The 22,602-nt window shown below is 41.4% G+C and overlaps 1 protein-coding gene across 2 annotated transcripts in view; it reads right to left on the minus strand.

The window, feature by feature from the left end:
• Chi (LIM domain-binding protein 2 Chi) overlaps positions 1 to 22,358 on the minus strand; it is a 70,570-nt gene extending 48,212 nt beyond the window's left edge. Inside the window, exon 1 of one of the 2 annotated variants that reach the window (XM_067773013.1) lies at positions 22,223 to 22,358. The gene's annotated coding sequence lies outside the window, so the exon portion shown is untranslated. The remainder of the gene's footprint in view (positions 1 to 22,222) is intronic. The other variant, XM_067773014.1, reaches the window with a different exon arrangement.
• Between the last annotated feature and the right edge of the window lie 244 nt (positions 22,359 to 22,602).

Here is a 22,602-nt window from a genome sequence, read left to right on the forward strand (position 1 = left end):
AAAGTAAACTTGAAGACATTGATGCCACTATTTTCAACTCCAAGCTTAGTGCAGATATAATTAGAAATGTCTTCTTCCGATAGTGATGCATGCAACCTTGATACAAAGATCACTTTACGAAGCGGAACGGAAAAACAGCAGGCTGTGTTGAAATGGAGGCCAAATAATTTAGATCTTGGCCCAAAATGCCAGCAGCAGTTATGCCAATGATGTTTGCAGAGTCTATTCGTCGGGACGCAGCTGGAGAGACAGGGCAGCCGTCAGTAGAAACAGCAGCAGGCCCTGCAGACGGAGCAGCAGAAATAGATTCAACCGTATTAGTAGCATGGTTAATTGACGGCGCACTACTGATCGCGGCAGTATTAGTATTTTCTGTATTTGTAGCAGCATTAATTTTAAGAGCAGTGTTAACAGGTTTATTAGCAGGAGTGGTAGCCAGATGTGCAGTAGGGAGAGTGCGTGAGGTACTGGGCAAAGGCGAGAATGCCAAGAAATCGACATCTGCAGAGCGACAACTATCACAATTAATATTATGATTGCTTTTAGCACTAAAAGTAGGAGAGCTAAATACATCTGTCTTTAGGGCATTTATTTCTGCGGCTAATAAAGCCGTACTTTAATATTATTTTCGTGTTGTTTTACTCTTTTTTGGTGTTTTTAGGTGTTTTTTTCTATTTTTTGCACCATTATTGTAAGTCACATTACTTTTATTGGTTTCGTTGTTGTAATGCAACAGCACTATGTTCATATTAGCTTTTAGAGTATCAATTTGCGCGAACAAATCTTTGAATTTAATTTCAAAGGCAGTCATCAGTGCTTCTAACCCACTTTTTTGTGTAGCAATCACAGACTCAAATAGTTTACAGAGTTTTTCAGGCCCATTAGCACAGTCTGGGCACAGGTACCGAATATTATGGTTAGATTTCATCAGGTTCACGTCATATTCGGCGATAGGCCCTGCACAGCAGGCGCGATGGAAGAGATGTTTGCAATAGTCACTACATGGGACAATCATAGAATCAGATCTACCGAAACCTTTATTGCACTTTCCACAGAAATCATCCATTGTTTATAGCAAGCAAAACGATAAAATAAACGCAAAAACAATAAAAGAATAAGAGCAGTAAAAAACACGTCTTCACTCTTTGACAGCTGTCAATTAACATAAGAAGGCAGCCCGTGGCGATTCTGAGAGCAGTATTTTGGCAGGCCTGTAGCTTCTTCCAGTGGGTAATTTTTAGGCTTGGCGACCATATTGGTAACGCGTAGCACGTAAACGGCTGGCCAATTGCTTTGTATGTAGTAATGAGCGTTTCTTTATCTCTTCCCCAAGTACTGCCAGCAAGGGATTTGAAGATTTTATTACGGCTCTGGATTTTTGGAACAATTGCGGCTGCGTGCTCACCAAAATGTAGATCCTGATCAAACGTCACACCCAAGATTTTGGGGTGTAGGACAGCCGGTAGCGTAGTGTCATCGACGTGGATGTTCAAAATGGTCGACATTTGGGACGTCCATGTTGTAAATAAGGTCGCGGAAGATTACTCGGTGATAATGCCAGGTTTCGCGAGGCGAAAAGCCTGGAGAGATCAGGGAGGTAGCCGTTTATTCTGTTGCAGAGCTCATCGATCTGTGGGCCTGGGCCTGTGGCCATTATTGTGCAGTCATCGGCGTATGAAATGATAGTGACTCCTTCTGGTGGTGAAGGTAGCTTAGATATGTAGAAATTAAACAAAAGTGGGGATAGGACACCACCCTGTAGCACCCCTTGTTTAATTCTTATTGGTTTTGATGTTTCGTTTCTAAATTGCACAACTTTCTTAATTAAAATTTAACAAATTACGACATATTTTCTTAAATAAAAATTCAACAAAATTACTCAAAATTTAACAAATTCTGCAAAACCAACGGGCCTGTACATAACGGCACTCGCACCACGCCACGCATAACGGCACCCAAAAACATACACATACACAATTCAACGTAATTTTCCACCACCACCAACTTTAACACGTAAAGCAACAACATCAGCAGCAGTAATATTGATGACATCACCGGCAACCATCTTATAGCAGCAGCGACAATTAAGTATGTATCCAAAATTTTTTTTGCTTACGTTTTTGTCTTACGCATATATGTATGTATATTAAATCATTAAAACTTTATAAAATTCTGTGCTTCCACATTTAAATCAAAAATTTTAAATTTCAAAAATTAAAGGAAAAATTAAGTTCGCATTTCGTACAAATTTTGGGTTTTGATATTACGGCGGTTTTCGAAAAAACCAATTAATCTTTTTTATGCGTCGGTTCCGTTAAAAACCAAGTAATTGTTCCGTTAAAAACCAATTAACTTTTTTATTACATGCGGTGGTTCCGTGAAAAACCAATTCAACTTTTAATACTTGCGGTGGTTCCGTGAAAAACCAAATTGAGATTTTTATATAAAGCGGTGCGTCCGTGGAAATATACGAATTTTTTTTACAAAGCGGTGCGTCTGTGAATATAAAAGGATTTTTTGAACAAGTTACAACAATTTTGAAATTTTTACCAACTAATACCTATATACTTTTGTGCAAAGTTTAAATTCAATTACTTCTTAAAGATTTTTCTATACAAGTATAATGCAGTTTTCATTAATTCTTGAAATGAATTGTTAAATATTTCTTTAACGACTATTCACCTGTAAATCAGTTCAATTTTACAATTTTTTTTTTCTTTTTCCTCAATATTTCAGCTTAAATATAAATTCAGACGTTCAAATAAGTACTTCATTAATTTCATAGTTTGAACTGAATTATTGGTGCTATTCTGATAACTACAAATGTACAACCTTAGAAGTGGCAAGCAAGTGCAAAAACTTCAGATTCAGAATCCGATTCCGATAAATCAGGCTCAAGCTACGAAAGTTTAGCTTCATCTTCGACCGAAAAAGTCACCAAACAGGAAAATAAATTATCATTGTCAGCAGATTTCCTAGAAGATTCTTCAAGTAAAAATTTAACTTCTAATTTAGTTTCATATCTTAACGATTCAAATAGTGAAATATTAACTTTAACTTCTTCTACTTTAAAATCAGATCTTAACGATCCAAATATTACAAACGTGGCCTCGCCTTCTGCTAATTCAGCTTCACATTTTAACGATCAAATCATGGCAACACTTGAGGAAAAGAAATTTTTCACTAACACATGTGCTAATTCTATTAGAGAAAACTACAGTGGTGATCCTCTAGCACTTGATTCTTTTATAGACAAAATTGTATTACTTGAACAATTCGCTACTGCAGATTTAAATGATACTTTTATAGCGTTCTTAAAATCAAAATTAGAGGGTAAAGCCCGTGAAGCAATCCCAACACAAGTAACTTCAGTCAATGATATTAAAACAGCTCTACGTAATAGGATCAAACCAGACAACTCGAAGGTTGTAGCAGGTAGAATTGCAGCGTTGCATGTTAACGGTAACAATCATACAGATTTTGCCAAAAAAGTTGAAGATTTAGCTGACTCGCTTGAGCGGTCTCTTATTATTGAAGGGATCACTCAAGCAAAGCTCACGAAATGGCAGTCGAACAAACTGTAAACGTGTGTCGTCTAAATGCAAAATCAAATTTAGTAAAAACCATTTTAGCCTCAACAGCATTTACTGATCCGAGAGACGTAGTAGCAAAATTAATTGTAGAACAAAATAACGAAGTAACTGAACGTCAGGTTCTAGCTTTTCGATCACGTGGTAACAGTACATTCAGAAATCCACGTGGTAGTTATCGAGGTTTTTACCCAAACCGCGGCTATACTGGTTATAGAAATAATAGTTCATTTTCATATAATAGTAACTATAACGGTAACAATAATCAGAGATATCGCTATGATAACAGAAATAGATACCAAAATAACAACAATAATAATATAAGTCCAAATTCCAATTCAAATACAAACAGCAGTAACAATAGATTTAACAATTCTAGATCATCCAACGGTAGAGGTAGAAACGCAACTTTCGCGCTTTAAACGCCAGTGCCCCTCAGGAGCGAACACTGAGGGAGGACGAATTAAGCGAGTAAGCGAACTTCCCTCACCAATAGCCATCTATTGTTTAAATTTAAATTACTCTGATTTCATCGAATTACAACTTAACGATTCACAAAAATTTTGTTCTTTCCTAGTAGACACTCAAGCGGACATTTCTTTAATAAAAATATCATGCCTAGACAGTAATATTTCATTAAATACAAACGACATTATTAACATTACCGGTGTTACTTCAAATTCAGTTTCGACTTTAGGTAAAATTACCGTAAATTTAAACTTGTCTATTAAACATACTTTACATGTAGTAAATGAAGATTTTCTGAAAATTAACAAATGTATTATTAATTATGAAAGAAACAGTATTTCCTTTTGGATAGGTAATGAAAAAGTTGCGATACCAATCCTACACGGAACAGAAAATGACAGTTGTATCATTCCTCCAAGATGCGAAATATTCAGACTTTTTGATTTAGGAGATCACCCGAACCACTTTTCGTGGACTCGCAGGAAATTGAAAAAGGTGTTTTTACAGCTAGGTGCATTGTCAATTCCAGTAACCCAATAATATACATCAATAATTAAAGTTATAAATACCACGGATGATATAAAGTATGTGAAAAGAAAAAGTATTCGGACAGAAAAACTTTCAAACTACAATGTTTATACAATTAACAAGACAGAAACAGAAGGAAAACGTACGTTTATTTTATTGCATAGCGCATCGATCTTTGGGCCTGCGCCTGTGGCCATCGGCGTAGGAAACGATTGTGACTCCTTCCGGTGGTGAAGGTAGCTTAGATATGTAGAAATTAAACAAAAGTGGGGATAGGACAGCACCCTGTGGCACTCCTTGTTTACTTCTCCTTGGTTTTGATGTTTCGTTTCTAAATTGCACCGATGCCTGCCGACCACCCAGATATTTTGCGGTCCACCTTTTAAGACATGGGGGAAGGGTAGACCCTTCCAGGTCTTGCAGTAACGAGCCATGGTTGACCGTATCAAAAGCTTTTGATAGGTCTAGCGCTACGAGTACTGTTCCATGGTGGGGGTATTGATTTAAACCGCAATTTATCTGGGTGCTAATGGCATTTAGCGCGGTGGTAGTGCTATGGAGTTTTCTGAAGCCATGCTGATGAGGGGCTAGCTGCACATTTGCTTGGAAATAAGGGAGCAAAATGGCTTCAAGCGTCTTTGCCACTGGCGATAGGAGAGATATCGGACGATACGACTCACCTATGTTAGCTGGTTTCCCAGGCTTTAGTAGCCTTGGCCATTTTCCATTTCTCAGGTATGACAAAGGTGGAAAGAGACAGGTTGAAGACATGCGCTAAATATTTGAAACCCTCTTTCCCTAGGCTTTTACGCATCAGCATGGCTATGCCGTCTGGGCCCACTGCTTTGGATGGTTTAGCACAAACAATGGCGTCCTCAACCTCTTTAGCGGTGATGGTGATTGGTGACGCGCTGAATATGTGTTTATGTGCTTGTCTATTGGCTCTCCGTCTATCTTTGTCGACCGTAGGATGCATTATATATTGTCGGCAGAAAGCGCTCGCGCATTTTTTCGTCCGACAGCACTTTGTCGCCAAAGGCGAAGGAAACTTTGTCTTTGTGCTTAGTCGGATTCGATAGGGACTTTACGGTGGACCAAAGTTTACCCACACCGGTAGAGAGGTTACAACCTCTTAGGTGTTCCTCCCATTTCGCCCGCTTGTGTTCATCCACAAGCAATCTGATGCGTTGGTTTATATCCCTTATTTGGGGGTCGCTTGGATCAAGCTGTCTTATAAGGTCACGTTCTCTCGCTAAGTTTGCGGCCTCCGCCGGGAAATGGGGCCGGATTTCGGGAATTCTCCCGGCGGGAATGAAATGTTCCGAGGCGGATTTAATGACCTTACGGATAGGGAGGGCTAGGGAGGGCAGCAAAGCGGTTGTCTGTAAATGATTTATATTCTTCCCACTTTCCTTTTTTGAAGTTTATGAAAGTGCGTTTTTCAGTGACGATGAAGTCGGCGGTACGCTCAAGCGAAATAAGTATGGGCAGGTGGTCGGATGCCAATGTTACCATCGGCTGCCAGTTGACGCAGTTTACGAGTTCTGCGCTCACGATTGAGATATCTGGCGAGCTGTGGCAGCTTCCCACCATACGTGTGGGGGCGTCTCCGTTTATTGTGCAGAACGTCGTTTCTTCTATTTGATCCGCCAACATCTCACCCCTACTGTCCGCCCGCAAGTTTGAATGCCATAGATCATGATGGGCATTGAAATCGCCTAAGATAATGCGATTGTTGCCAGTGAGTAAGGCCCTGATATTAGGGCGGTATCCACTGGGGCAACAGGTGGTAGGAGGTATGTAGATGTTTATGATTTCTAGGTTTGCATCGCCTGACCGGACAGATAGGCCTTGACGTTCTAAGACATTGTCCCTGCGGTCGATGCCAGGATCAAATATATAATATTGCACAGAGTGGTGTATGATAAACGCGAGACCGCCTCCATTTCCGCTCCCGCGGTCTTGCCTGTGGACATTATATCCAGAGCAGGTCTGCAATGCAGATCTTGCTGAGTTTAGTCTCTTGAATCGCAGCGATGCGGATGTTGTGCCGCTTCATGAAATCGACTATCTCCGTAATCTTCCCAGTTAGTCCATTACAGTTTAACTGCAGAATTCTGAAGTGCATAAGGGGAGACGCCGCCACTCTGGGGGTAAGTGACGCCTGGGTTGTGGAAGGCCAGGACGCAATTGCTGTTGTGGCCCTGGGACTGGGCGTCCTTGGGCAAGCATTGGGGTACCCGGATTATTTGGGTTTGCAACCTGGCAACATGGCAACATGGCGCGATGAAACCCGTCGGGGGTTGCCGTCGCGGAGACCAGAACATCTAGGAAAGTGGCACCACCCAAGGCAGGAGCCGCATTGGGCGGATGTCGCAAACCTATATATTCTGTGCTGGCAGACGGTGCAAACGGAGGAAGGGATTAAGAGTCTGTTTCCCTGACCTGCACGATTGCTGCCGGAAAAGAGGGGGGGGGAGAAGGCGGGGGCAGGGGCTGATGCTCAGCATTGCTACCAACTCTACTGCGAAGGTAGTAGTTATGAGTGGTATCAGCTGTTTGAGTTGTTGCCGCCGTGGGGCGCGAGTAGCAGCGGGTACTTGTTGTGGCTTGCTGAGCAGCGGGGCTGCTGGAAGGTAGTGGGGGCGCTTAGGCGTAGACTACGGGACGCCCTTGGGCGTGAACAGCAAGGAGCCACAAAAGATTTATAAAAGTTACGTGGACGTCGGGTTTTGGGATCAAGCCCAGAACAACCTGTCCGATGCAACCATCCCTTGCACGAGACACACTGAACAGAGTATGACCGTCCTAAAAAGATTCTTTTCCGGCAGATGCAGCAAAACCATTTATCAGGGCCGGGGTCAGGAGACGGACCCGGATTGGATTCGATGCCTTCCCGGAGTAAGAGAATATGCAGCAGTCCTACTGCAAGGAGCTGCTGGGAGGATGACAATTTGTGGGAGGGACGAAACAAATTAGATGGGGTCACACTGAAATGACAGTCCTTGGTCGGGAAAAATCCCGAGTCGCTCCGGTACATAGAACCGACTGCCTTGGGAAGCGAAAATCAAATACCTCAACATGCTCCAAGTAAATTGCTTGACCTTTGCCGACATTTTCGCTTTTGACACGGACAAAATTACTTTAAATAGCTTCTACGAGCAAAAATTAAGATTGACAGACAACGAACCGGTATATGTTAAAAACTATAGATTGCCATACTCTCAACGCGAAGAAATAAATCGCCAAGTAAATAAATTGTTAGACAACGATTTCATTGAACTCAGTTATTCGAATTACAATAGTCCTTGATTGTAGTCCCAAAGAAAGATACAAATGGTCAAAAAGCTTATCGTATGTGCGTAGATTTTCGCGCAGTAAACAAAAAACTCATTGCTGATAAATTTCCACTAGCTAGAGTTGTAAGATATCGACAATCTCGGTAGAGCAAAGTATTTTTCCACATTAGATCTTTTTTCAGGATTTCATCAAATCCCCTTGCATCCTGACTCACGTGACATTACGTCTTTCAGCACTGACCGTGGCGCATTTAGATGGAAAGTGCTTCCATTCGGTTTAAATATAGCACCAAATTCATTCTCACGAATGATGACAATAGCTTTTTCGGGTATACCACCCAACGTCGCATTTTTGTACGTCGACGATATTATCGTCATAGGTTGTAGTGAAGCACACCACATTAAAAACCTTTCAAAAGTTTTTGATACTTGTAGGTCTTTCAATCTCAAACTTAGCCCAAATAAATGCAACTTTTTACGACCGGAAGTTACATTTTTAGGTCACAAATGTTCAGCCAAAGGTTTGTTGCCAGACGACTCTAAAATAAACACAATTAAAAAGTATACAAAACCGACTGACAAAGACGCGGTACGACGATTCGTCGCGTTTGCAAACTATTACAGACGGTTTATACCTAATTTTGCGTCTCTGGCAGCGCCTCTGAATCGATTAAGCAGAAAAAGAGTTGAATTTGTATGGGATGTTGAGTGCGAAAGAGCATTTTTATCTTTGAAAGCAGCGTTACTTTCACAAAATTACTCCAATATCCAGATTTTACTAAACAATTCATTATTACTGTTGATGCTTCCACAACTGGATGTGGCGCTATTTTGAGTCAAGAACAACAAGGTAGTGATTTACCAATTTGTTTCGCTTATAAAGCATTTAATAAAGCAGAGCAGAAAAAACCAATTATAGTTAGAACTTTTAGCTATTTACTTTGCAATCAAGCAATTCCGACCATACGTTTTGGCACCCATTTTATTGTAAAGTCAGATCATAGACCTCTGGTATACTTATTCAAAATGAAAGACCCATCTTCAAAACTTTCGAGAATAAGACTGGGGCTATCTGAATATAACTTTACTATTGTATATATAAAAGGTAAATCAAACGTTTGTGCTGATGCACTATCGCGTATAACAATCGATGAGATTAAAGAAGCTAACAAACAAATTTTGGCAGTACAGACAAGAGCCATGACAAAAAAGGCAAACGACAAAAATTTACATAGGAAAACAGACAAAAATGACGAAAAACAAATTACTTTACATGTCTTCGACAAATTTTCATTTAATTTTTCGTAAAAAGTCCTACGAATAAGATCCGCAATTACGTACGATAAAAATAATAAAACAACAAATTTAAGAATTTTTGCGCATATTAAACATAAGAAACTCGAGTTACTTAGTTTTGAGCTTGTTAACGAAATAATGACTTTAGAGAAATTACTTTCGAGGCTTGAATCAGAAGCCAGCAAACGCAAAATTAAGAAAATTGAATGGCCTAAAAACGATATTTTGTTCGAACATTATACTATTACAAATTTCAAAAATATTGGAAATAAAATTTTAAAAACATAAGAAATTATACTAACAGATCCAGTGGAGACAGTAACAGATGAAATGATACAAAATTAAAGCTAATGAAAATTTACCATAATGATCCAATTTCTGGTGGACATTGCGGAATGAAAAGACTTTACGCAAAACTCCGAACAAAATTTTATTGGAAGAACATGACTCGTAATATATCGAAATATATCAAAAATTGTAAAGATTGTCTCTTAAACAAGGTTAAACCTAAAACAAAAGAAAAACTTGTTCTAACACCAACTCCTTGTAAACCATTCGATATACTAGTAATTGACACAATAGGACCCTTACCTGAGTCCAAATATGGTAACAAGTTCGCACTTACCATGATTTGCGACATGACTAAATATCTGGTAACAGTCGCTGTACCAGACAAATCGGCAAAAACAATCGCTTCAGCAATTTTTGAAGGATTCATTTTAACTTACGGCACAATGAATGCCATAAAATCAGATTTAGGTACTGAATTTAAAAATGAATTATTTGAAGAATTAACTAAACTTTTAAATATTCAACATAATTTTTCAACTGCATACCATCATGAAACTGTTGGCACGATTGAACGTAATCATAGAGTTTTTAACGAATACTTACGTGCATATTTAAGACACTTTTTCTGATTGGGATGTTTATTTAAAATACTTTACTTTCCTACACAATACTACGAGTAGCACAGTTTTCGACAATCAATTTTCGCCTTACGAGTTAGTCTTTGGGAAAAAGGCAACTTTGCCTAATGAATTGAGTAAAGAAAAAATTGACCCGATCTATAATGTCGACAACTATGCCAAAGAAGTTAAGTTTAGGATGCAGAAAACGCACAAAATGGCACAAAATCTGATTAATAAAAATAAACTACAAAGTAAAAATCTGTACGATAAAACGGCACGACCTCTAATTGTAAAAATCGGAGATAAAGTACTTTTACAAAAAGAACGACATCATAAGCACGAAAATATTTATCAAGGTCCATTTATTATAACTAAAATTAACGAACCTAACGTAACTATTTTCGATGAAGTTAAAAACAAAGAAAAAGAAGTACACAAAAATCGACTTATAAAAGTAGAGTAACATTTTATACCAACGTAGAAAAATCCAAAATGTTCTAATATTTTTATTGCTAACATAAATAGTAAGAATTTTTAAATAGCCAAGAAGGCATAAAAACTATTAAAACAAAAAAAAAATGTTAATGTTAATGTTAACGACAATAAATATATAGAATAATGTCTATGCATTCCAGTAAATTGATTTATGTACAAAAGAAAAAAAAAGAAACATGCATACAGCCAATAAGGCAGAACAAAAATCTATATTTAAAACCATTTTTTAACATGTACTTTATTTTTTCAATATAAATTGAAGAAAATTAAAATTCATAAACAAAATGTATTATATAAAGAAAACAGACATAAAAAAAAAAAATAAATGTAAGGCGCGATAACCTCCGAAGAGATCTAAGGCCGAGCTTCTCTTCCAATTTGCGTCGTGCTCCTCTTGATTTTTCCCTACAAATTGGCCGGACGGGACCTACATGTTTTATGCCGACTCCGAACGGCATCTGCAAGGCAGATGAGTTTTCACTGAGAGCTTTTCATGGCAGAAATACAATCGGAGCGCTTGCCAGACACTGCCGAGGGGCGACCCCGCTTAGAAAAATTTTCTTCTAATTGAAAAATCTTATTTCTAAAATTTTGATGTTGCTTTGCCCGGGAGTTGAACCCAGGGCATACGGTGTGATAGGCGGAGCACGCTACCATCACACCACGGTGGCCGCCAAAACAAAAAAAACAGACATAAAACAAAAACTAAAAACACAAACAACAATGTAATGTTAGATACTAAAAGAAAGTTTACTTAGCCATAAAATTGGTCCGAACTAACGAATTACAAAAAAGGAAGGTGCACCCTAATATTCGTTCGTTCGAAACAATTGATAACATAAAAAATGAATGTGACAAAAGAAATGTGATCGATCCATTTGCCAAATTCACTCTTTTTTTTAAGGAAGGATGATGTAAGGATAAACTAACCTTCACATCCGTTTAAAATAATATAAGCTATGTGCATGCAGATTTAGTTGCATTTGACAGGGCGGGCAGTTGGCAACGCGGCTGCGGCTCACGTCACTGACAGAAAATGAGGATACATAATAACCACGAAGCCGACGGACGTGTTTGGAAGTCCAATAATTAATTAGTAAAAATAAGTGCTTATAGACTCACAAAATTAAATTGGGTTTTTTTTTAATTCAAATGGAACGTGACGAGGACGACGCCACGCTAAGATCCTGGGACAAAATCAAAACGAGAACGACCACGGTGTGGAGGCGACGGAACAATTGGTTGAAGGTGATCAAACCAAAGCTAACCTATATGGTTAGCTTATAGTATCCACTGGGGCAACAGGTGGCAGAAGGGATGTAGATGTTGATGATTTCTAGGTTTGCATCGCCTGACCGGACAGATAGGCCTTGAAGTTCTAAGACATTGTCCCTGCGGTCGATGCCAGGGTAGACAGTTCGAATCACAGCTGTTCAACGAACTGTCTCGCATGTTGGGGATAACACATCTGCGCACAACAGCATACCACCCACAAGCAAATGGTATCATCGAACGTTGGCACCGCTCCTCATGGAACTTGGGGGTGGGGAGGGAGAGGATGGCTTGAAGGTTTAATGTGGCCACTAAATCGTTCCCGAGATGGTCGGCCTAGCACCGTAATGGTGCTGTGGTACCGGAGAGTACCGGATCTGTATCCGGCAAAGGACCATCACATCGATAACACTCCCCAAAGCCTTCGAGGAGCAACCTTATCGCTTGAGCGTACCGCCGACTTCATCGTCACTGAAAAACGCACTTGCATAAACTTCAAAAAAGGAAAGTGGAATAATATAAATCCTTTACAGACAACCGCTTTGCTGCCCTCCCTATCCCGACTGACGCCCGCCAAGGGGAGCGTGCCTTCCGTAAGGTCATTAAATCCGCCTCGGCACGGAGAATTCCCGAAATCCGGCCCCACTTCCAGTCGGAGGCCGCAAACTTAGCGAGAGAACGTGACCTTATAAGACAGCTTGATCCAGGCGACCCCCAAATAAGGGATATAAACCAACGCATCAGATTGCTTGTAGATGAACACAAGCGGGCGAAATGGGAGGAGCACCTAAGAGGTTGTAACCTCTCTACCGGTGTGGGTAAACTTTGGTTCACCGTAAAGTCCTTATTATTATTATTATTATTATATTTCTTTATTACGGTCTTTAAGACCTAGTTGATGTTAAGTAAACATTTGTTTCATTAAATATTAAGTTTTTTACAATATAAAAATAATTTTACTTTAAACTTATTAACATTTTCACAATCTTTTATCTCAGTAGGTAGTTCATTGTACATTTTGTACCCAGTGTATTCTAAAGTCTTCTTTGCGAACTCTGTTCTTACTCTAGGCAGTCTTATATTATTGCAGTATCTAGTTCCATAGCTATGGATCTCGTGATTACTCGGTAGCATTCCTAACCTTACATGATGTATAAATTTCAAAGTGAAGTAACTTATTGACTGTTTTATACTAAGCCAGTTTAACCGATTCAGCATTATAGTTTTTGATGTTCTTGGGGGACATTTTAATATAAATCGCTTGGAATGGTTCGAATCCAAGCACAAAGACAAAGTTTCCATCCATACTTATTTCGTTCGAGCGTACCGCCGACTTCATCATCACCGAAAAACGCACTTTCATAAACTTCAAAAAAGGAAAGTGGGAAGAATATAAATCTGCAACAGACAGCAGCTTTGCTGCCCACCCTATCCCGACTGATGCCCGCCAAGGAGAGCGTGCCTTCCGTAAGGTCATTGAATCCGCCTCGGCACATTTCATTCCCGCCGGGAGAATTCCCGAAATCCGGCCCCACTTCCCGGCGGAGGCCGCGAGCTTAGCGAGGGAACGCGACCTTATAAGACAGCTTGATCCAGGCGACCCCCAAATAAGGGATATAAACCAACGCATCAGATTGCTTGTGGACGAACACAAGCGGGCGAAATGGGAAGAGCACCTAAGAGGTTGTAACCTCTCTACCGGTGTAGGTAAACTTTGGTCCACCGTAAAGTCCCTATCGAATCCGACTAAGCACAAAGACAAAGTTTCCATCGCCTTTGGCGATAAGGTGCTGTCGGATGCGAAAAAATGCTCGAGCGCTTTCTGCCGACAATATATAATGCATCCTACGGTCGACAAAGATAGACGGAGAGCCAATAGACACGCACATAAACACAAACTCAGCGCGTCACCAATTACCATCACCGCTAGAGAGGTTGAGGACGCCATTGGTCGCGCTAAACCATCCAAAGCAGTGGGCCCAGACGGCATAGCCATGCCGATGCTTAAAAACCTAGGGAAAGAGGGTTTCAAATATTTAGCGCATGCCTTCAACCTGTCTCTTTCCACCTTTGTCATACCCGAGAAATGGAAAATGGCCAAGGTGGTCCCGCTACTAAAGCCTGGGAAACCAGCTAACGTAGGTGAGTCATATCGTCCGATATCTCTCCTATCGCCAGTGGCAAAGACGCTTGAAGCCATTTTGCTCCCTTATTTCCAAGCACATTTGCAGCTAGCCCCTCATTAGCATGGCCTCAGAAAACCCCATAGCACTACCTCCGCGCTAAATTTCATTAGCACCCAGATAAATTGCGGTTTGAATCAATATCCCCACCATAGAACAGTACTCGTAGCGTTAGACCTATCAAAAGCTTTTGATACGGTCAACCATGGCTCGTTACTGCAAGACCTGGAAGGATCTACCCTTCCCCCATGTCTTAAAAGGTGGACCGCAAATTATCTGGGTGGTCGGCAGGCATCGGTGCAATTCAGAAACGAAACATCAAAACAAAGGAGAATTAAACAAGGGGTGCCACAGGGTGGTGTCCTATCCCCGCTTTTGTTTAATTTCTACATATCTAAGCTACCTTCACCACCGGAAGGAGTCACATTCGTTTCCTACGCCGATGACTGCACAATAATGGCCACAGGCCCAGGCCCAAAGATCGATGATCTATGCAATAAAATAAACGGCTATCTCCCTGATCTCTCCAGTTTTTTCGCCTCGCGAAACCTGGCATTGTCACCGACTAAATCTTCCGCGACCTTATTTACAACATGGACGCCCCAAATGTCGACCATATTGAACATCAACGTCGATGGCACTACGCTACCGACTGTCCTACACCCCAAAACCTTGGGTGTGACGTTTGATCAGGATCTACATTTTGGTGCGCACGCAACCGCAATTGTTCCAAGAATTCAGAGCCGTAATAAAATCCTCAAATCCCTTGCTGGCAGTACCTGGGGAAAAGATAAAGAAACGCTCTTGACCACATACAAAGCAATTAGCCAGCCGATTACGTGCTACGCGTCACCCATATGGTCGCCAAGCCTAAAAACCACCCACTGGAAGAAACTACAGGCCTGCCAAAATACTGCTCTCAGAATCGCCACGGGCTGTCTTCTTATGTCCCCAGAACACCATCTGCATAATGAGGCGAGAATACTCCCCATCAGGGAGAGAAATGAGATGCTGACCAAACAGTTTCTGTTGAATACCCAGAAACCTGGGCATCCCAACAGAAATCTGATTGACGAACCAGCACCGCCTAGGGGCCTCAGGAGTCATCTCCGTAAGCATTTTGAGGAAATACGGCACCTGAGAACCCAGCCGTATGAAGCGGAAAAACACAAGCAGGTCCTTGGTGAACTCCATAGACAGGCGTCGGACCTTTATGTCGGGAATTGCCCGGTGAATCCAGTACTTGAAGAAAAATATCCAGAACTCGCAGAGGAGGAAGGCATACTCCCCAGGGAAACGCGTGTCACTCTTGCTCAACTTCGTTCTGGATACTTTAACAGGTTAAACTCTTACCTATCCAGAATCAACCCCGACATACAAAATGTATGCCCTGCTTGCAATGTGTCCCCACATGACACCAACCATCTCTTTAATTGTAATGTGGAACCAACGCCTCTAACACCCCTTTCCTTATGGTCCACCCCTGTTGAAACGGCAAGTTTCCTTGGACTCCCGTTAGAGGATATTGATGACAATTTGTGATCGGTCGCGGCTATTAGGTGGGGCGAGCATTGCTACAACAACAACAACAACAACAACAAAGTTTCCATCGCCTTTGGCGACAAAGTGCTTTCGGACGCGAAAAAATGCGCGAGCGCTTTCTGCCGACAATATATAATGCATCCTACGGTCGACAAAGATAGACGGAGAGCCAATAGACACGCACATAAACACAAATTCAGCGCGTCACCAATCACCGTCACCGCTAAAGAGGTTGAGGACGCCATTGGTCGTGCTAAACCATCCAAAGCAGTGGGCCCAGACGGCATAGCCATGCCGATTGCTTAAAAGCCTAGGGAAAGAGGGTTTCAAATATTTAGCGCATGTCTTCAACCTGTCTCTTTCCACCTTTGGCATACCCGAGAAATGGAAAATGGCCAAGGTGGTCCCGCTACTAAAGCCTGGGAAACCAGCTAACATAGGTGAGTTGTATCGTCCGATATCTCTCCTATCGCCAGTGGCAAAGACGCTTGAAGCCATTTTGCTCCCTTATTTCTAAGCAAATGTGCAGCTAGCCCCTCATCAGCATGGCTTCAGAAAACTCCTTAGCACTACCACCGCGCTAAATGCCATTAGCACCCAGATAAATTGCGGTTTAAATCAACACCCCCACCATAGAACAGTACTCGTAGCGCTAGACCTATCAAAAGCTTTTGATACGGTCAACCATGCCTCGTTACTGCAAGACCTGGAAGGGTCTACCCTTCCCCCATGTCTTAAAAGGTGGACCGCAAATTATCTGGGTGGTCGGCAGGCATCGGTGCAATTTAGAAACGAAACATCAAAACCAAGGAGAATTAAACAAGGGGTGCCACAGGGTGGTGTCCTATCCCCTCTTTTGTTTAATTTCTACATATCTAAGCTACCTTCACCACCGGAAGGAGTCACAATCGTTTCCTACGCCGATGACTGCACAATAATGGCCACAGGCCCAGGCCCAAAGATCGATGCGCTATGCAATAAAATAAACGGCTACCTCCCTGATCTCTCCAGTTTTTTCGCCTCGCGAAACCTGGCATTATCACCAACTAAATCTTACGCGACCTTATTTACAACATGGACGTCCCAAATGTCGACCATTTTGAACATCCACGTCGATGGCACTACGCTACCGACTGTCCTACACCCCAAAATCTTGGGTGTGACGTTTGATCAGGATCTACATTTTGGTGAGCACGCAGCCGCAATTGTTCCGAGAATTCAGAGCCGTAACAAAATCCTCAAATCCCTCGCTGGCAGTACTTGGGGAAAAGATAAAGAAACGCTCATGACTACATACAAAGCAATTAGCCAGCCGATTACGTGCTACACGTCACCCATATGGTCGCCAAGCCTAAAAATCACCCACTGGAAGAAACTACAGGCCTGCCAAAATACTGCTCTCAGAATCGCCACGGGCTGTCTTCTTATGTCCCCAGAACAGCATCTGCATAATGAGGCGAGAATACACCCCATCAGGGAGAGAAATGAGATGCTGACCAAACAGTTCCTGTTGAATACCCAGAAACCTGGGCACCCCAACAGACATCTGATTGATGAACCAGCACCGCCTAGGGGCTTAAGGAGTCATCTCCGTAAGAATTTTGAAGAAACACGGCACCTGAGAACCCAGCCGTATGAAGTGAAAAAACAACCCCAGCGGGTTAGGGGATCAGAATATACCCGCAGTAGGTATGCCTGTCGTAAGAGGCGACTAAAATACCAGATTCAAGGGGCTGTGTAGCGCAACCCTTCAGGTTGCCAGCGCAATATATAGCTTCTCCAAACCCAATTGTCAACCTCACCTATCCGCGGCGAATCCTGTTTCACTATCAGACGAGGCTCTGGCGACCCCAAGCTCCTCATGGAACTTGGGGGTAGGGAGGGAGGGAATGGCCTGAAGGTTTAATGTGGCCACATAAATCGTTCCCGAGATGGTCGGGCTAGCACCTTAATGGTGCTATGGTACCGGAGCGTACCGGATTTGTATCCGGCAAAGGACCATCACATCGATAACACTCCCCAAAGCCTTCGGATAGCAACCTTATCGCTACAACAACAACAACAAGTGAAAAAACACAAGCAGGTCCTTGGTGAACTCCATAAACAGGCGTCGGACCTTTATGCCGGGAATTGCCCGGTAAATCCAGTACTCAAAGAAAAGTATCCAAAACTCGCGGAAGAGGAACGCATACTGCCCAGGGAAACGCGTGTCACTCTTGCTCAACTTCGTTCTGGATACTGTAACAGGTTAAACTCTTAGCTATCCAGAATCAACCCCGACATACAAAATGTATGCCCCGCTTGCAATGTGTCCCCGCATGACACCAACCATCTCTTTAATTGTAATGTGGAACCAACGCCTCAAACACCCCTTTCCTTATGGTCCACCTCTGTTGAAACAGCAAGTTTCCTTGGACTCCCGTTAGAGGATATTGATGACAATTTGTGACCGGTCGCGGCTGTTAGGTGGTGCGAAGCATTGCTACAACAACAACAACAACAAAAACAACAACGACAACAAAAACAACAAAAACAAAAACAACAACAACAAGAACACGAACAAAACAACAACGCGTCCCTTGATACCACCTTTGATAATTTTTGATAAAAATTAGGTGGTGCTCCGTCTTGTAGAACGTTATCGCGCAAAATTAAGGTAATTCTTTACAGACAGCGGGACACTTTAATACGTGTCCAAAACATTAAGAGGTATCAAAAATATTAAGAGGTCAAAAATTTGGCGTCTATCAAAAGACATTAACGAAAAATGGGGTAATAGTCTAGTTGAGGGGTCGACTGCTAATACGCTACCAAAAATATCGAGAGAGCTGTCAAAAGACGCGTATTAATCTTGAGAACAATAATCCGATGGCGGAAAAGAAAAATTATATCTATGTCCGGATATATTTGCAGTTGAAGTTGCGAATTTTCATGTGGTTGTTGTTGTGTTCGTACCCACAAAAAAAATTGTGCATCACCGTGGCGGTAGCCACGGTTATACCACACACCCGGACTTGGCATGGCGTAGCCCAGGGTTATTTTTTATAAGCGCGGCCGAAGGCCGCCAACTCAGAAAGGTGTTCTGCGCAAAAATACTATGGATCCCACCCCCGGTTTCAGAAGTACTCGCGGATCTTTTTTCGCTTTTTCGTTAATATCTTTCTAACGGGTAAAAATAAGTTAACTTGCGCTTTCGGATTCTTGATCTGGACGTGAATACGCGTCTTTTGATACCTCACTCAAAAAAAAGGCCCAATTTTAGGGTGGGCCCCTAAACTGCACAATTACCATTATTGTAAGTCAATCAACACTTTGCGACATTCACCGACGAACCTCCGTTACCAATTTATCGTTTTTTTCTTTGCTCCACCTTTAACTTTGTGACTGCAAATAAGTGAATTTGACTACATTTATCAGCAATGGCCCAAGTGGGTACTAAATTCGGGAACAATAGGTCTTCCCTGTTTCCCCCCCCCCCCCCCTCCTCCCCCCCCCCCCCCTCCACCTAAAACAAAACGTAAAAAGCCGGAAAACTCAATAATGGAAATTTGTCCTGATCTACCAATAACAAAAAAGGATAATCCTCGTTTTTGGTTATGTCATCACTTGACGAAAATAAACCACTCGCATCATTCTCCTGTTTCGCCATCCACAAGGGAGTACAAGCTATTAGCAATAAATCAACATTACCCAACTTCGTGATGGTAACTTCTTACTACTCGTTAAAAATCAAAAGATCGCTGACATATTTCTTGCTGCGACACACTTGCCTGGAGTCACCAAAATCTCAGCCATCCTACACGAAACTCAACTGCGTCAAGGGCACCATATACGCTCCTTACCTTAGCCACCTTCCTGAAGATGAAATCGTTAATGGCTTCAAGAATAGCGGGGTGATTAAAGCCTACAAAATCTCTCGTATGATCGACGGTAGCCGTAAGTTTACAGGATCCATATTACTAACTTTCAATAAATACCACCTACCGGAAGAAATTGAAGTCGCTTAGAGAACCCTTTCCATTCGCCCATATTTTCCCAATCCAATGCGTTGTAAACAATGTCAGATTCTTGGACACACTGCTAAGTTTTGTCGTAATGCTCCTGTTTGTGCCACTTGTAAATCTCCTCCTCATACAGAATCTGATTGTACTAGAGTTATGTGTGCCAATTGCCTCGCCGATCACCCATCTTACTCAAACATTTGTCCTAAATTTCAACAAACTAAAGAAATCTTGAAAATTAAAACCGTAAACAAATGTAGTATGCGGGAAGCCGTACAAAAATACAAAGATCAACTAACTTCTACTCCAAACCCAAAATCTTTTGCTAATATAGCTAAATCCTCTATTAATAATGTAAATATTACCACACCTAAAACTGAATCTTCTAACACAACTATACTTACACAGGTAAACACCCAATTCTCTTCCCCCTTAGACACCCCTTCTCCACCCTGTCCACTGGACTCTCTACCCCACTCCCTCCATCTATGATGGATACCTCCCCTCTCCGCGCCCCTCACATAGACCAAGATTTTGTTTCTAATTCTCCCAAAACCTCAAGCCCCAACTCTTAAGTCACTTTTCTTTCTCTTCCTTCCATTCTCTTATTCAATGGAACATGAACGGATATTTAAACAATTACGTTAATCTTGAAGTATTAATTAAAACTCATAACCCCTCTTTTGTTCTTTCAAACGAAACTCACATCGCTCCTAACGTTACTCCTCCCACCCCTTTTGCTTACATAGGTCACTTTTAAAACCATCCTCACATAACCTCCAGTAAGCAAGGAATTGCCATCCTGTTTAAAAAGAACCTACCCCATTCATCCTACCTCCCTCATTCCACAATCTCCACGGTGGCAATTTTTTTTTTTTTTTTTTTTTTTATTTATTTACGGTCTTTAAGACCTAGTTCGAGGTAAAAAAAAATATATATATATATATAAATAAATTGTATACATTACATGCTTAATGACCTACAGTATAAAAATAATTTTGCTTTAAACTTATTAATAGTTTCACAGTCTTTTATCGCATTTGGTAATTCATTGTACATTTTATAACCTATATATTCTAAAGTCTTCTTCGCGAACTCCGTTCTTACTCTAGGAAGTCTTATATTTCCCCTGCTTCTAGTTCCATAGTTATGTATTTCATGATTAAAATGTATTCTCCCGTTCAGATAATTCGGTGTTATTCCTAATTTCATATGATGTATAAATTTCAATGTGAAATAACATATCGACTGTTTTACACCGTAAGCCATTGAGCTCCAAACCCCAAATAAATTAACAATTGTCTGTGCCTATTCATCACCTATTCAATCAATAACATCTACAGATTTCAATAACCTAATCCCTTCCTCCCGCCATCTTTTATCATATCTGGTGACTTTAACGCTTGGAGCGATCTTTGGGGCTCAGCCTCGGATAACTCCAAGGGCCGCGCGATTGAAGACTCTATTTTAGCTTCCAACTGCTTCGCCCTAAAACACGGATCTCCTACTCACTTAGGTCAATAGTTGGCAATTTCCATGTGGTTGTTGTTGTATTTGTACCCACCAAAAAAATTGTGCATCACCGTGGCAGTAGCCACGGTTATACCACACACCCGGACTTGGCATGGCGTAGCCCAGGGTTATTTTTATAATCGCGGCCGAAGGCCGACAACGCAGAAAGGTGTTCTGCGCAAAAATATTATGGATCCGACCCCCGGTTTCGGAGGTACCCGCGGGTCTTTTTTCGGTTTTTCGTTAATCTTTTGAAACGCGTTAAAATTTTTGGTAATAGTCTAGTTGAGGGGTCGACTGCTAATACGCTACCAAAAATATCGAGTGAGGTGTCAAAAGGCGCGTAATAATCTCGAGAACAATAAGCCGAAGGCGGAAAAGAAAAATTTTATCTCTGTCCGGAGATATTTGCAGTTGAAGTTGGAGATTTCCATGTGGTTGTTGTTGTGTTCGTACCCACAAAAAAAATTGTGCATCACCGTGGCGGTAGCCACGGTTATACCACACACCCGGACTTGGCAAGGCGTAGCCCAGGGTTATTTTTTATAAGCGCGGCCGAAGGCCGCCAACGCAGAAAGATGTTCTGCGCAAAAATACTATGGATCCGACCCCCGGTCTCGGAGGTACCCGTGGGTCTTTTTTCGGTTTTTCGTTAATATCTTTTGAACGGGTTAAAATTTTTTCGTTTGACACCTCTCTCGGCTACCGCCACTGTGATGCACAATTTTTTTGGGGGTACGACACAACACAACAACAACCACATGAAAATCGCCAACTTCAACTGCAAATATCTCCGGACAGAGATAGAATTTTTCTTTCCGCCTTCGGATTATTGTTCTCGAAATTAATACGCATCTTTTGACACCCCTCTCGATATTTTTGACGCGTATTAGCAGTCGACCCCTCAACTATACTATTACCAAAATTATATTTTTCATTTTTGGAAGCCTTCTCACAAAAGAGTAGAACTGTCAATTTTACTAGACTTAAAAAAACCATTCAGAACCAAATATTAGGTAACTAAGCTAGAACAACTCACAAATAAATAACCACTGTTCTAGACTGTTACCATAACAATAAATTTAATGAGAAAAGCAGGAGGTAAATTTCAGAAATATAACATACCAAAACTGCACCAAACACAGTAGACTGGAAAACTTTGTTTGAGAAGATAGTTATGTATCTATATTTCTAAAAAGGCTTGTTCCCTTAACAATCACAAATTATCAGAAGAATGCCATTAACGAAATGAAGATTGATTCGTTCTGCGCATAAACGTCACACTTGATTGCTTCAGCGAATGAAAGAAAGAGAGAAAAAACAAACAAGAGATAAAGGAAAATGACGTAAATATGGGGAATATTTTGAATAAGGTGCCACGATTTTCCAACTTTTTCTTTTCGAGGGATGGCGTGGGTCCAAAAATTCACAAAATTATCATCCGCAACTCTAGGAGACTCTTAAGGCTCCATTACTGATACTTAGCATAGACTTGACTTGACTTG

This window comes from Eurosta solidaginis, chromosome 3 (assembly GCF_040869045.1).
Source record: "Eurosta solidaginis isolate ZX-2024a chromosome 3, ASM4086904v1, whole genome shotgun sequence".
Taxonomy (NCBI): Eukaryota; Metazoa; Arthropoda; class Insecta; order Diptera; family Tephritidae; genus Eurosta; species Eurosta solidaginis.